Source organism: Ambystoma mexicanum, chromosome 12 (assembly GCF_040938575.1).
Source record: "Ambystoma mexicanum isolate Mex_15411 chromosome 12, UKY_AmexF1_1, whole genome shotgun sequence".
NCBI lineage: Eukaryota > Metazoa > Chordata > Amphibia > Caudata > Ambystomatidae > Ambystoma > Ambystoma mexicanum.
Genome location: NC_090936.1, coordinates 701704007 through 701718612, shown reverse-complemented (window position 1 = coordinate 701718612; position 14606 = coordinate 701704007).

Genomic DNA, 14606 nt, shown 5'->3' with positions numbered 1-14606 from the left:
GGTGGGGGCCTGGTGGGGGCTGCCCATGGTGGCTGGGGGGTGGGGGTGGTAGGAGACATGGGTGGGGTCCTGGTGGGGGCTTCCCATGGTGGCAGGGGGGTGGGGGTGGTGGGAGACATGAGTGGGGGCCTGGTGGAGGCTGCCCCTGCACTGCTGGGGGGTGGGGTGGTGGGAGACATGGGTGGGGGCCTGGTGGAGGCTGCCCCTGCACTGCTGGGGGGTGGGGGTGGTGGGAGACATGAGTGGGAGCCTGGTGGGGGATGCCCATGGTGGCTGGGGGGTGGGGGTGGTGGGAGACATGAGTGGGGGCCTGGTGGAGGGTGCCCCTGCACTGCTGGGGGGTGGGGGTGGTGGGAGACATGGGTGGGGGCCTGGTGGAGGCTGCCCCTGCACTGCTGGGGGGTGGGAGTGGTGGGAGACAAGAGTGGGGGCCTGGTGGAGGGTGCCCCTGCACTGCTGGGGGGTGGGGGTGGTGGGAGACATGGGTGGGGGCCTGGTGGAGGCTGCCCATGGTGGCAGGGGGGTGGGGGTGGTGGGAGACATGAGTGGGGGCCTGGTGGAGGGTGCCCCTGCACTGCTGGGGGGTGGGGGTGGTGGGAGACATGGGTGGGGGCCTGGTGGAGGCTGCCCCTGCACTGCTGGGGGGTGGGGGTGGTGGGAGACATGGGTGGGGGCCTGGTGAGGGCTGCCCATGGTGGCTGGGGGGTGGGGGTGGTGGGAGACATGGGTGGGGACCTGGTGGAGGCTGCCCCTGGTGGCTGGGGGGTGGGGGTGGTGGGAGACATGGGTGGGGGCCTGGTGGAGGGTGCCCCTGCACTGCTGGGGGGTGGGGGTGGTGGGAGACATGGGTGGGGGCCTGGTGGAGGCTGCCCCTGCACTGCTGGGGGGTGGGGGTGGTGGGAGACATGAGTGGGGGCCTGATGGGGGCTGCCCATGGTGGCTGGGGGGTGGGGGTGGTGGGAGACATGAGTGGGGGCCTGGTGGAGGGTGCCCCTGCACTGCTGGGGGGTGGGGGTGGTGGGAGACATGGGTGGGGGCCTGGTGGAGGCTGCCCCTGCACTGCTGGGGGGTGGGGGTGGTGGGAGACATGAGTGGGGCCCTGGTGGAGGCTGCCCCTGCACTGCTGGGGGGAGGGGGTGGTGGGAGACATGAGTGGGGGCCTGGTGGAGGGTGCCCCTGCACTGCTGGGGGGTGGGGGTGGTGGGAGACATGGGTGGGGGCCTGGTGGAGGCTGCCCATGGTGGCAGGGGGGTGGGGTGGTGGGAGACATGAGTGGGGGCCTGGTGGAGGGTGCCCCTGCACTGCTGGGGGTGGGGGTGGTGGGAGACATGGGTGGGGGCCTGGTGGAGGCTGCCCCTGCACTGCTGGGGGGTGGGGGTGGTGGGAGACATGGGTGGGGGCCTGGTGGGGGCTGCCCATGGTGGCTGGGGGGTGGGGGTGGTGGGAGAAATGGTGGGGGCCTGGTGGAGGCTGCCCCTGGTGGCTGGGGGGTGGGGGTGGTGGGAGACATGGGTGGGGGCCTGGTGGGGGCTGCCCATGGTGGCAGGGGGGTGGGGGTGGTGGGAGACATGGGTGGGGGCCTGGTGGGGGCTGCCCATGGTGGCTGGGGGGTGGGGGTGGTAGGAGACATGGGTGGGGGCCTGGTGGGGGCTGCCCATGGTGGCAGGGGGGTGGGGGTGGTGGGAGACATGAGTGGGGGCCTGGTGGAGGCTGCCCCTGCACTGCTGGGGGGTGGGGGTGGTGGGAGACATGGGTGGGGGCCTGGTGGAGGCTGCCCCTGCACTGCTGGGGGGTGGGGGTGGTGGGAGACATGAGTGGGGGCCTGGTGGGGGCTGCCCATGGTGGCTGGGGGGTGGGGGTGGTGGGAGACATGAGTGGGGGCCTGGTGGAGGGTGCCCCTGCACTGCTGGGGGGTGGGGGTGGTGGGAGACATGGGTGGGAGCCTGGTGGAGGCTGCCCCTGCACTGCTGGGTGGTGGGGGTGGTGGGAGACATGAGTGGGGGCCTGGTGGGGGCTGCCCATGGTGGCTGGGGGGTGGGGGTGGTGGGAGACATGAGTGGGGGCCTGGTTGAGGGTGCCCCTGCACTGCTGGGCGGTGGGGGTGGTGGGAGACATGGGTGGGGGCCTGGTGGAGGGTGCCCCTGCACTGCTGGGGGGTGGGGGTGGTGGGAGACATGGGTGGGGGCCTGGTGGGGGCTGCCCATGGTGGCAGGGGGGTGGGGGTGGTGGGAGACATGAGTGGGGGCCTGGTGGTGGGTGCCCCTGGTGGCTGGGGGGTGGGGGTGGTGGGAGACATGCATTGTTGATCAGTAGTGCAAGGTGACATGTGGGTTGGCTGGGGGGCATGCCCATGGTGGATGGGCTGCCTGCGGGACATGAGCAGGGGTGCAGGGTAGTCCCCCGTGGTGTGGGCTGCCTGCAGGGGCCGTGGGGGTTGTGGAGCGTACACCTGGGAGGACCCAAACGGCCAATTCACGTGTGCTACTCCCCAGAACCCCTGAAATACACATACCCTGCTGAAATCGCGTGTGGAACTTCCTGCGCACCCCTGAAATACACGTACCCTGCTCGCACTGGGCCAATCGCGTGTGGAACTTCCCGCGCACCCCTGCAATACACGTACCCTGATGAAATCGCGTGTGGAACTTCCCGCGCACCCCTGAAATACACATACCCTGCTGAAATCGTGTGTGGAAATTCCCGCGCACCCCTGAAATACACGTACCCTGCCCGCACTGGGCCAATTGCGTGTGGAACTTCCCGCGCACCCCTGAAATACACGTACCCTGATGAAATCGCGTGTGGAACTTCCCGCACACCCCTGAAATACACATACCCTGCTGAAATCGCGTGTGGAACTTCCCGCGCACCCCTGAAATACACGTACCCTGCTCGCACTGGGCCAATCGCGTGTGGAACTTCCCGCGCACCCCTGAAATACACGTACCCTGATGAAATCGCGTATGGAACTTCCCGCGCACCCCTGAAATACACATACCCTGCTGAAATCGCGTGTGGAACTTCCCGCGCACCCCTCAAATACACGTACCCTGCTCGCACTGGGCCAATCGCGTGTGGAACTTCCCGCGCACCCCTGAAATACACGTACCCTGATGAAATCGCGTGTGGAACTTCCCGCGCACCCATGAAATACACATACCCTGCTGAAATCGCGTGTGGAACTTCCCGCGCACACCTGAAATCCACGTACACGTCCAAATCGCACGTGGAACTTCCTGCGCACCCCTGAAATCCACGTACCCGGCCAAATCGCATGTGAGACTTCCCGCGCACCCCGGTATACACGCACACGTATTTTTTGTCAGCGGGTGTCCGTGTTTGTGGGTACCCCTTTGCACGTCATTTGTCCTGGAGGGCCACAGTATAGGACATTCATCATGGCAGTATATAGGTGCTATTTGTTGGCGCACCTTTTGGCGCACATTTCTTACAGCCGCAGAGACGCTACCGCCTGCTTTCTTGTGGCGGTCGTGTTTGTGCCTGTGCGCTGGTTTGAGCGTGTGCTTTTTTGCCCTATTCTATTCCATGAATACGTGTTGTAGGCGAGCGTGTGGGCGTTCCGCGCACTTGTGCCCTGTACTTCCCCCGTGACGCCCACGTTTTGGCAAATTGTTCCCCATTCCGAGTGTTACGCCCGTGTTCCGCCTACTTTTGTTGCGTGCGCAGCGCTATGTGCGATTTTCGCTGTGGCCTGTGCGATTTTCGCTGTGACCTGGCGCACGCAGTTAGATGGCCTGTGCGCCAATGTGCGCCGCGCACTTTTTTTCGCACATCCGCTGGTTTTCTCGCGCACAGCCTTCCATGAATCGATGTGCGCTGCTTTTCGTGCGATTTTCGCACTTGCACTGCGATTTTCGCTATTCCACTGCGATTCGCACGTTTATGCCCACTTGCGCCGCGCTAATTATTCCATGAATCGGCAAGATAATATTTTCATTGTGAAAAGAAGACATGCCAAAATCTCTTAGAAAGCCACAAACAGCCTTATTAACATTGCGCCTTGCTTTTTCCATTTGTGGACCAAATGAAGAAGAACGAAGCCACATTTGTCTCTGCGCAATCCGTGAAAATATCACTTGAGAATTAGGAAACATGTCCATAACCCTCCTAAATCCTTCTTTCATAGCAAATTGCAGAAAAATTCCAGTCACATGTCCTAAACTGTTCCCTCCACAATGAATTACAATTATGTCTGGATGTTGCTCTGTCTCCAAAGTAGCACAGAGATGTAGCAAGTCCAACCACTTCATTCCACGTACTCCATGCCAGTGTACTTCCACATGTGGGAATCCAAGATCTACAGCTACTCCACAGCTTTCTGCATGCACCTTCAACCAATGTATCCACGAATCTCCTAAAATCCAAACAATCTGTTTTCTGAAACACACAGCCATAGCTATCTTTTGTTCTCTCAGCAAAAAGAGTATCTGAGAAAATCCCTCCTGGCACAACACACCCACCAAACTTTCCTGACCAATCCCTTTCAGTGCTTATTCTCATTTGCATGACTTCTGAACCCAAAAATCCCCAGATGTAACTCCCGATGTCCGCGAACTACCGCCAGGTCCGCGGACATATCGTAACATGAACAGCCCTTCTACCATTTCCACTACACTCTCTCTGCCATTCCCTCATTGGATGTACATCAAAAATCACATGACCATGCTCCAATCACATTCAAGACCTCTACATCTAACTGCATCATCATAGATCAGCACTGCAAATGTACTCTGAATCTCTCTGAGTACAAGTGTCATATCATTGGCAAGCAGCATCTACCAAAAATACTGTACAAGTCTTCAAGATTTCTACTTGCAGCTCCATGCATATCCACATGCATGAACACAAACTTCAGGTATGCATATTTTCTGTATAGTAGATGAACACATTTTCAAACAGACTTTTACCTTGTAAAATCTGTAAAATGAATTTACTGTACTTTTTTCAATTTCCTAAAATCAACTATCACTTATAAACCTTTATACTTTTTACTTTCTTTATACACACACACTCAAATCATGTTAAACTAACATTTTTTAAATGAAATATATAGACTACATATATTCAAACAAAATTGCATGCAAACACAATTTATGTTTAAACCTTTATAAAAATACTTATACAATTTCATATTTGTTGTTTTTATTTATTTATTTACTTAATTACTTTAAATTAGACATGACATTGAGGCGCTATTACCTAGAATAGTTTACTTTCAGAAATAGTGGTATTCACTAATATATTATAAATTTCACAAGACATAGTAAAGATATATTTGTTTTGCTACAGTTAGTCATTCAATACAATTTGTTCATTAAGAACATATCATATGTACTGAACTGATGCAATGTATCTTATGTAAATAAATTAGTTTAATGGTTTTGCAGAAGTCACTGAGGATTTCAATTAAAAAAATCAATATCTAAATTAAAAACAGTGCTATATACAAACAAAGTTACTAATTTGAAGCTTTTACAATTGCAGTGAAGACCAGTTTCCTGAAAAGAAGCAGCCGAATTCGAAGAAGAAAGAAAAACTAAGAAGTTAACTGTTAATTTAAAAAAAAAGTAAGTAAAATATCACCATAATATTTGCATTATTAATCAAATATACTATAACATTAATACGAGCTATTTCGGTTTCTAAAAATAGAAGATTTTGTACCATTTTGTCCAAAAATGTCCATGTCTTAAACAGCGATTTACAGCCAGAATGGCCCACAAATTTCTATTTTTGGACACACAAATTACCCAACTGAACCACTACAATTTACATATTATAGAACAAACAACTGTTTTAATTGTATACATTAGATTTACTATTTGTACTTTTCCACACCACTAGCTTACTTTTTTTTGTCATCTGAACCCCAGTTTAGTAACACATAAATTCAAGAATACCTATCCCTACTAGTTTTAGTTCCCAATGCACAATCACACACCATTACATACATCTTTATCATCTTACTCAAACACTCATGCACACAGCACACATACATTCCAGAACACCCCAACCCATATCTTCTTTATTTTTTTCAACAGACCCTAAAGAATGCCTACCAAAAGTCAAGTCCGTAGAAAGCAACGCAAAAGTAGAGCAAATGAAAATAAAGGTGTCCAAAATAAGCATCCATCTCTAGCAGAATTTGTAAAAAAAGTTGAAACAAAACAGCTAATACAATCATTTAGTGAAACACAAGAAGTTTCAAGTACAACAACTTCGCTTCCTCTATCAAAATGTAAAACAAACCAAAAAACAATTAACAGAAAATCACCTATCAGTACAGATAAAACTACTTCTTCAAATTTTAATATAGTGCAAAGTAAGCATACCAAGAAAAGTATTTTAGCCAAAATATACCGTCACAAAGTCCTTCAAAATCTTATAAAAACAGGAGAGAAATCAGGTTCAAAGCTTAAAATCTATCGTAGGAAATTAATCTTAGAAGCATTGATGGACAGTGCAATTCTTCTCAAAAGAAATTTATTTATTTTACTGTTAAACAAAATGAAACCACTAACAAAACTAATAACTAAATTACAAAAAAGACTTCTCAATAAGCGAAATATCAACAGGAAGAACTTCTTAAGTATCAGCGGAGGTGAATGGAATCACACTACAAGCACAGAACCATATTTTAATGAAGAAGCGTACAAACAAAAGCAAACTAATACAATTGCCATACATAGCAGTAGTCGAGGTTATGAAAAAGTGAATAATACCATAATGGAACAAGAAGTACTTCTTACAAAAATATGCCCTGAAAACTTAGAATTACCCCTGCATTCAACTGAATCAGAACGTCTAGTGTACAAATGGTCATGCACGTCAATGTGTAACATTCCCAAACAATGTTTCAAATCTTTACGCCAATTCCTCAATAAATATGTAAAAAGCAAAGACAAAATCAAAATTAAATTACTGCAAAATATAGATACCTGTCCAGTGCGCAAGTACACAGGACTACAAGGACATTCATTGGCCTGCATTACAGGACCTACTTGTAAAACCACTTTCCATGATATCAAAAGGATATCAACACATCATTCAACTATAAGAAATCTAGTCTATAAACTGTACTATGCTAAAAGTCCTGCTTTAGCACTAGCAAAGTTAAATAACATCCTTCTACATGGTACAGCAAAAGACCTACTTGAAGAAATTCACGATATCCAGAAAAAATATTTTGGAAGTGAAAGCCATTTACAGAATGAAATAGCTTTAAACCAATTAAGCAACAATTCTACACATGGCAACCTTTTGCTAAACACATACAAAAAAGAAATACTAAAATTTAAAAGTACATCAGCTGAAGTACCAAACCATGTATGTGTATGTTGCCGTAGAATTTTTTATAAAAGTAACACAAAAACTGTGGACCTATCATACAAAATAGAAGACAATGAAGATTCTAAATGGTTTGAATTAGCTCTCTACCTTGTAGCAGAAAACAAATATGAAATAACTGAGCCCTTAATACTTTGCAGTTATTGCACTACAAAACTTGACAACAACCAAACTCCTTCACGTTCTATCACAAATAATTTGGAATTATACCCAGTACCAAAACCTCTACAACAACTTAATGTATATGAGAGCATCATAATTCAAACAGTACATCCATTTCAAGCAATAATACGACTTCAACCAAAAACAGCAAAATTACCTCCCTCTGAATTGGTAAAAGGCATTCGTGGAAAAGTAGTTTATTTACCATTACATCTAAAAGAAAATGTGCATACTCTAGGAGTGCAACGTCCAATGCAGCAATCTTTAATTATATTAGTAAATGGAGTACCTACAAAAGACAAAAAAATATGGCAACAGCTGGTAGATTTATATAAAGTTAGACAAGCCTTCCAATATCTTAAAGAGAATAATGAATATTACAAAGAAATTAATATTGAAGAAAACTTGAAAGATACAACTGAAATAATTCAAGAAACACAAGAAGCTGGTCAATTTGAGCTACTAGATCCTGCTACAATATCAAATACTTTAGACCATTATACAATTCATCCTTTGCACTGTAATGACACCGTACAAGATGTACTGGAAACTTACCAAATGTGTCAAACAAAAGGATCGCCAATCAGTATATGGGAAAAAAGTATAGAAGCACGTGCTTTTCCTCTACTCTTTCCTACTGGCAAAGGAGGAAGGTATGATGATAGACCGATTCAAATATCAGCTTCAGAATACCGCTCATTACACATGTATTCTGAAGATCCCAGATTTAGACAAAATGTGGAATACATATTCCACCTACTCTTTGAAAGTGAACTAGCAACTTTATGTTACGGAGTTGCACACATATTAAAATCAGATCACACTTTCAAAATATGACAGCTACACAATTATTAGAGAAAGTGCAACAAAAGGATGAGGTTTTACAATCAAATATTACAAATCTATTAGCAAATATGCGTGGTACTAAAGAGTACTGGTTTTGACGTCATGGAGATGTACGTTGTATGATCAGAAACCTTGGCCCACCCACTTGGTTTGTTACATTAAGTTGTGCAGAATATGCATGGGAAGATTTACATGATTTCCTACGCATATCAAATAAAAACAAAACAAACATAGATATTCTAACACCTGGTGAACTTTGTTCTTTGGATCCTGTTAATGTTTCAAGATATTTTCACCATCGCTTCATTGCTATGCTACATTTTATTTGTAATAAAACTGTTCCTCCCCTTGGAGAAGTGCAACACTTCTTTTGGAGAAAAGAATACCAAGCCAGAGGAGCACCACATATCCACATGCTTTTATGGATTAAAGATGCTCCTAAATTTGGTCACGACAGTGATGCCACTGTTTTACAGTTTATTGAAAAATATGTCATTTGTGAAATTCCATCAGAAGCCACAAATAGTGATCTTCGTGCACAAATTTTACAATTTCAAAGACACAAATGTGGAAAATATTGTCGTCGCAAATACAAAAACAAAGGCAAATACTACACCAAATGCCGATTTGATTTCCCTAGACCAGTTACAAATACAGGTCAAGTAAACAACCTCATGTCTTCAGTTAGACATAGTGTTAAAGGTAAGTCACCTAAAAATACATATTACATAAAAAGAAAAGAAGAAGAAAAATATATCAATGATTATAATGCAATCATTGCCCACTTATGGAATGCAAACATAGATGTGCAGTACATTGCAGACAATTCTACTGCAGTTGCACGATATGTCACAGCATACTTAACTAAAGCAGAAAAGACAGAGCTCCAAGACCTCTGGAATTACCTGTCATCAGATCAAACAGTATCTCAGAAATTATACAGCTTGGGCATAAAAATGCTCACCCATAGAGGATGTGGATCTTATGAAGCAGCTGATCATTTAACTGGTACTTCATTGTCTGGTAAATCTGAAAATATAGTATGGCTAAGTCTTGGTCCGGCTAAATCTAGAAAAAGAGTTCTAAAATCATATGAAGATATAGAAACAATAGCCAAACATGATCCCAACAGCCAAGACATTTTAAAAAACAATTTATTGGACACATACTACCCAAACAGAAGTAATACTTTGGAAAACATGTGTCTATACCAAATAGCACAAAACTACACATACAAAAATAATATGAAACCTGATGAAAAAAACGGTAAATATAGAGTGACAGACTGTGAAGGCAGCTTAGTTAAACTCACTAAACCAAATTTAATTAATCATATCAAATTGTCATTGAAGACTCCTCAGCATAAAGAAGTATATTACATGTCCCTGCTACAACTCTTCAAACCATGGAGAAAAGAAGAGCAATTACTAGATAACTATGACTCATATGAGGATGCTTTCAAAGCAAATGAAAGCACTATAACTGATGTAAACTTTACACAGTACAAAACAATGTTGCACAATGAACAGCAACATGAAGAAGAACTCCAAGCCCAACTAGATAAGGATACTCCTGACAGTAGTCAACCTTCTGTAACAGGAAGCCAAGAACCACTGGGAGAACCAATAATAACAAATGAGGCAGAATTAGCTATGATAGAAGTAGAAAACACCATGTGTCAGTATGAAGATAAGGAAGACTTAACTATACTACAATCAAAACTAAACAATGAACAAAGTAGCATTTTTCAAGAAGTAACAAAACAAATTGCACATGGTGTAAAACATGAAAATAAAGAATGTTCCTGTCATAATTTTAAACCTATATTTATAAACCTATACTACTGTACGTCAGTGGTGAAGCTGGTTCTGGCAAAACATTCCTAAAAACAACAAATTGTCAGCTGTTGTCACTGCCCCCACAGGTTTAGCTGCCTACAACATAGGTGGTGTTACATTACACCGATTACTACTATTACCAGTAGAACACCAGAACAAATTAGACTATTACAAACTTTCTGCAGAAGCTGCAATGGAATTACGCAGAGTATTGAAACAAATGAAAATGCTACTAATAGATGAAGTGAGCATGGTCTCCAACCTGATGTTAGCTTTGATTCACCTCAGATTACAAGAAGTACTCAAAACAGACTATGAAGAGCTCTTTGCAGGAAAACACATTATTGTTTTTGGAGATCTGCTTCAATTAACACCAGTAAAAGGTGAACCTATTTTTAAAACATTAGGGCAGAAACTCTGCCGTAAAACTGTTGGCAGCATTGGAAATGTCAACCTTTGGCAACATTTCCAATACAGAGAATTAACAGAAAACATGCGCCAATCTGCAGATCTAACTTATGCCAACATTTTAAAAAGTTTGAGAGTTGGTATACTTTCTATAGAAGCAGAAGCAACATTGAAAACCTGGCACATTAATGCACTTTATGGTGATAATGCATGTGCTACAGATGTTATGGAACAATTAGCCCACAAAAATGTCAATTGTATGGCCTTAATGCCAACTCTTACAAGCTGTCTCAAATTCAATGAAATAATGTTAAGTAAAGAAATGCAACCAATAATGGAAATTAGCGCCACAGACAAACTAGATGTACATGGTATGACACTACCCATGTGTGACCAAGCCACAACAAGACTAAATAATTTAGAAAAATCAATCTCAAACACAGCAGGCTTAGAAAAGATGTTAAAATTATCCTTAAATTGCAGAGTAATGCTTAAACGTAACCTTGACGTGGACCAAGGACTAGTCAATGGAGCACTAGGTACAGTTGTTGGCTTTCAAACATACCCACGTGACAACAAAATTCAGTTTGTCAATATACTCTTTGACAAACTTTCAGAAGTAAAACGGATAGGACGCTCAACAGCTAGATTCCTTCTCTTCAAAGATATGTATGTACGCAGAGAACAATTTTCTCTAACTCTTGCATACGCAGTCACGATTCATAAATCACAAGGTCTTACCCTAGACAAAGCAATGATAGATATTGGTAACACAGTCTTTAAAGAAGGCATGAGCTACGTAGCACTATCACGCTTACGTACACTTGACGGTCTATTTCTAATCAACTTTGAGGCAAGTAAAGTAAACGCTGATATTCCTTGCATTTTAGAATATAATAGACTTCGCTCACTATACACTCCCTATCTAAACACTTAGAGGCTAATTCATAGAATCCAGCGCACAAGTAGCGCACGCGGCTGGCGCACAGCGTGCGCCTGCGATAGTCTGCGCCAGGCACGTGCGCTAAAACAGATTTCCGCGCACAGCGTATTCATGGATTTCAAGCTCCCAAACCAGCCGTGGCGCAGAGAATCGCAGCGAGCCTGCAGCAGCGCCAGTAACGCCCCCAAGAACGCCCTCGCGCAAGGAAAAGCCATCAAAATCGCTAAATCATCGCTAAGGGCTGCGCTAACCCTGGACCACTTCACAGGGCAGGCAAACAAGGAAAGAAAAGCAGGCAATCTTCAAATCAGGAGTACGCGGGAAGTACTACACGCGACTAGGCAGGGAACGTGAATTACAGGGGTACGCGGGAATCATCACACGCGAACAGCCAGGGTGCGTGTATTACAGGGGTAGCGGGAAGTTCAACACGCGATTGGCCAGGGTACATGTATTACAGGGGTACGCGTGAAGTAGAACACGCGATAGGCCAGGGAACGTGTATTACAGGGGTACGCGGGAATTATCACACGCGAACAGCCAGGGTGCGTGTATTACAGGGGTAGCGGGAAGTTCAACACGCGATTGGCCAGGGAACGTGTATTACAGGGGGACGCGTGAAGTAGAACACGCGATAGGCCAGGGAACGTGTATCACAGGGGTACGCGGGAATTATCACACGCGAACAGCCAGGGTGCGTGTATTACAGGGGTAGCGGGAAGTTCAACACGCGATTGGCCAGGGAACGTGTATTACAGGGGGACGCGTGAAGTAGAACACGCGATAGGCCAGGGAACGTGTATCACAGGGGTACGCGGGAATTATCACACGCGAACAGCCAGGGTGCGTGTATTACAGGGGTAGCGGGAAGTTCAACACGCGATTGGCCAGGGAACGTGTATTACAGGGGGACGCGTGAAGTAGAACACGCGATAGGCCAGGGAACGTGTATCACAGGGGTACGCGGGAATTATCACACGCGAACAGCCAGGGTGCGTGTATTACAGGGGTAGCGGGAAGTTCAACACGCGATTGGCCAGGGTACGTGTATCACAGGGGTGCGTGGGAATTATCACATGCGAATAGGCTGGGTGGGCCCTCACAGGTGTACCCTGTACACCCTCCACGGCCCCTGCAGGCAGCCCACAAAACAGTGGACTACCCTGCACACCTGCTCATGTCCCCCTGCACCCCCATCCACCAGGGGCACCCTCCACCAGGCCCCCACCCATGTCTCCCACCACCCCCACCCCCCAGCAGTGCAGGGGCACCTGCCAGCAGGCCCCCATCCATGTCTCCCACCACCCCCACCCCCCATCCACCAGGGGCACCCTCCACCAGGCCCCCACCCATGTCTCCCACCACCCCCACCCACCAGCACTGTGGGGCACGTGGCCAGCAGGCAGTCAGGCAGCAGCCGATGGCAGGTGGGAGCGTGCTCAGGGCTCTGGGGGACTTAAATTTGGCCTCCTGGCCAGGAGCCTGGTCTTTCGTGTTTGAACGCGTGGACAGCCTGATAGGGAGTGATTTTGCACGTGAAAACCCCACACTCAGCGAATCGCGCGAAAACCCGTCACCAGCATATGTGCGTCAATAGTTACCTGCACGTGCAGTGTCAAAGCGTGTGATTGGTCAAAATGGATCTACACGCAGGAGTGACAAAGCGTGTGATTGGTGAAAAGTGAGCTACACGCAGGAGTGTCAAAGCGTGTGATTGGTGAAAAAGGATCCACACGCAGGAGTGACAAAGCGTGTGATTGGTGAACATGGGCCAAGCACGTACACGCCGTAAGTGACGCTGTACGTGTGGGCCTGTATAAAAGGTAGTGTTGAACACCAATTCCTTGTACGTGCTTTTCGTGGAGAGCGAGTGGGTGAATTCTGTACTTCTTGTCGTTTCACACGCGATTTACTTCACGGCGTTTCCAGTTCGTACTCCCTGTTACCTCTGACAGCTTTTTCTCTTTTTCCTCTTGTACTGGTTTACCTGGGCCTGTTCCCTCAAACAGTGTCCCCTTCTACTGTTGTCCTGTCTCCTCAGACAGCGTACACATCTTCTTTTGGCGGGGGTGTTGCCAACCAAAAGCGCTCATTTTTCACGCTCTTTTACCTGGCAGACGGTGAGTCACGCACGTATCTAACATCTGTGCTTGCCCCGTGTGTAGCCTACCCCTTCAGAGGTCAATCTAGGCTGCGTGTGACACGCATACGTTCATTGTGTTACTGGATGCCACAGCGTAGTGCAGGGTTTTCCATCAGCACACGTGGTCTAGGAGGGGTATTGTGCACGTTCCTTAACTTTTTTGGGGTGCCTGTGCGTTGCGTGACCCGTCATCTTTCCCCAGGGGTGTCATATAGCCTTGCCACTGCACTAGGGTACGAATACCATCTGGTACCCAACCCCTTTGACACCCAATTGCCCAGGACAATTGTGCACACCGACTCCCATACGCACAATACCATCAGTGCCATGGTTGGGAGGCGTGCAAGCCGTAAGGGTGGCAAAGGTGGCCGAGCCACACGTGGTGGCCGTGGAGGATCCACTAGGGGACGTGGTTGTGACTTGCAGGGTGCCCCTGTCCCCCCCAGTCTGGAGGACCAGTCAGGGACACCCATGCCCCCCCCCCCCAGTTGAGAGTCATGTGGCTGATACCAACCCTGATCAGCCCTTGTCGGACCAGGCCATTGTGGCACCAGACCTGTCCGAGGGTGATCCCATCGCTGACATCCAGGTCAGCAGGTCCACTGCACGTGCACCGGTGCACATTGGTGTCATCAGGGCACGCGCATCTATGCCAGATAGGTCATCTGCTGGCCCCCGTAGACAGGGTGTGGCTCCATCCACCCCACCTCTCATACACCCTGCCAAGACTGTGTCGGTCCTAGTTCATGCACCTCAGATCAGGCCTGACCCCATCCCACTACCCCCAATGCCTGCACCTACTCCCATGCTGAGTGGGCAATCCCACACACCCAGTACTGAGTCCACCACGACTCCTGCCCCTAGTGTCCACAGCGGCGTAGGACACTCTGGATCCCCA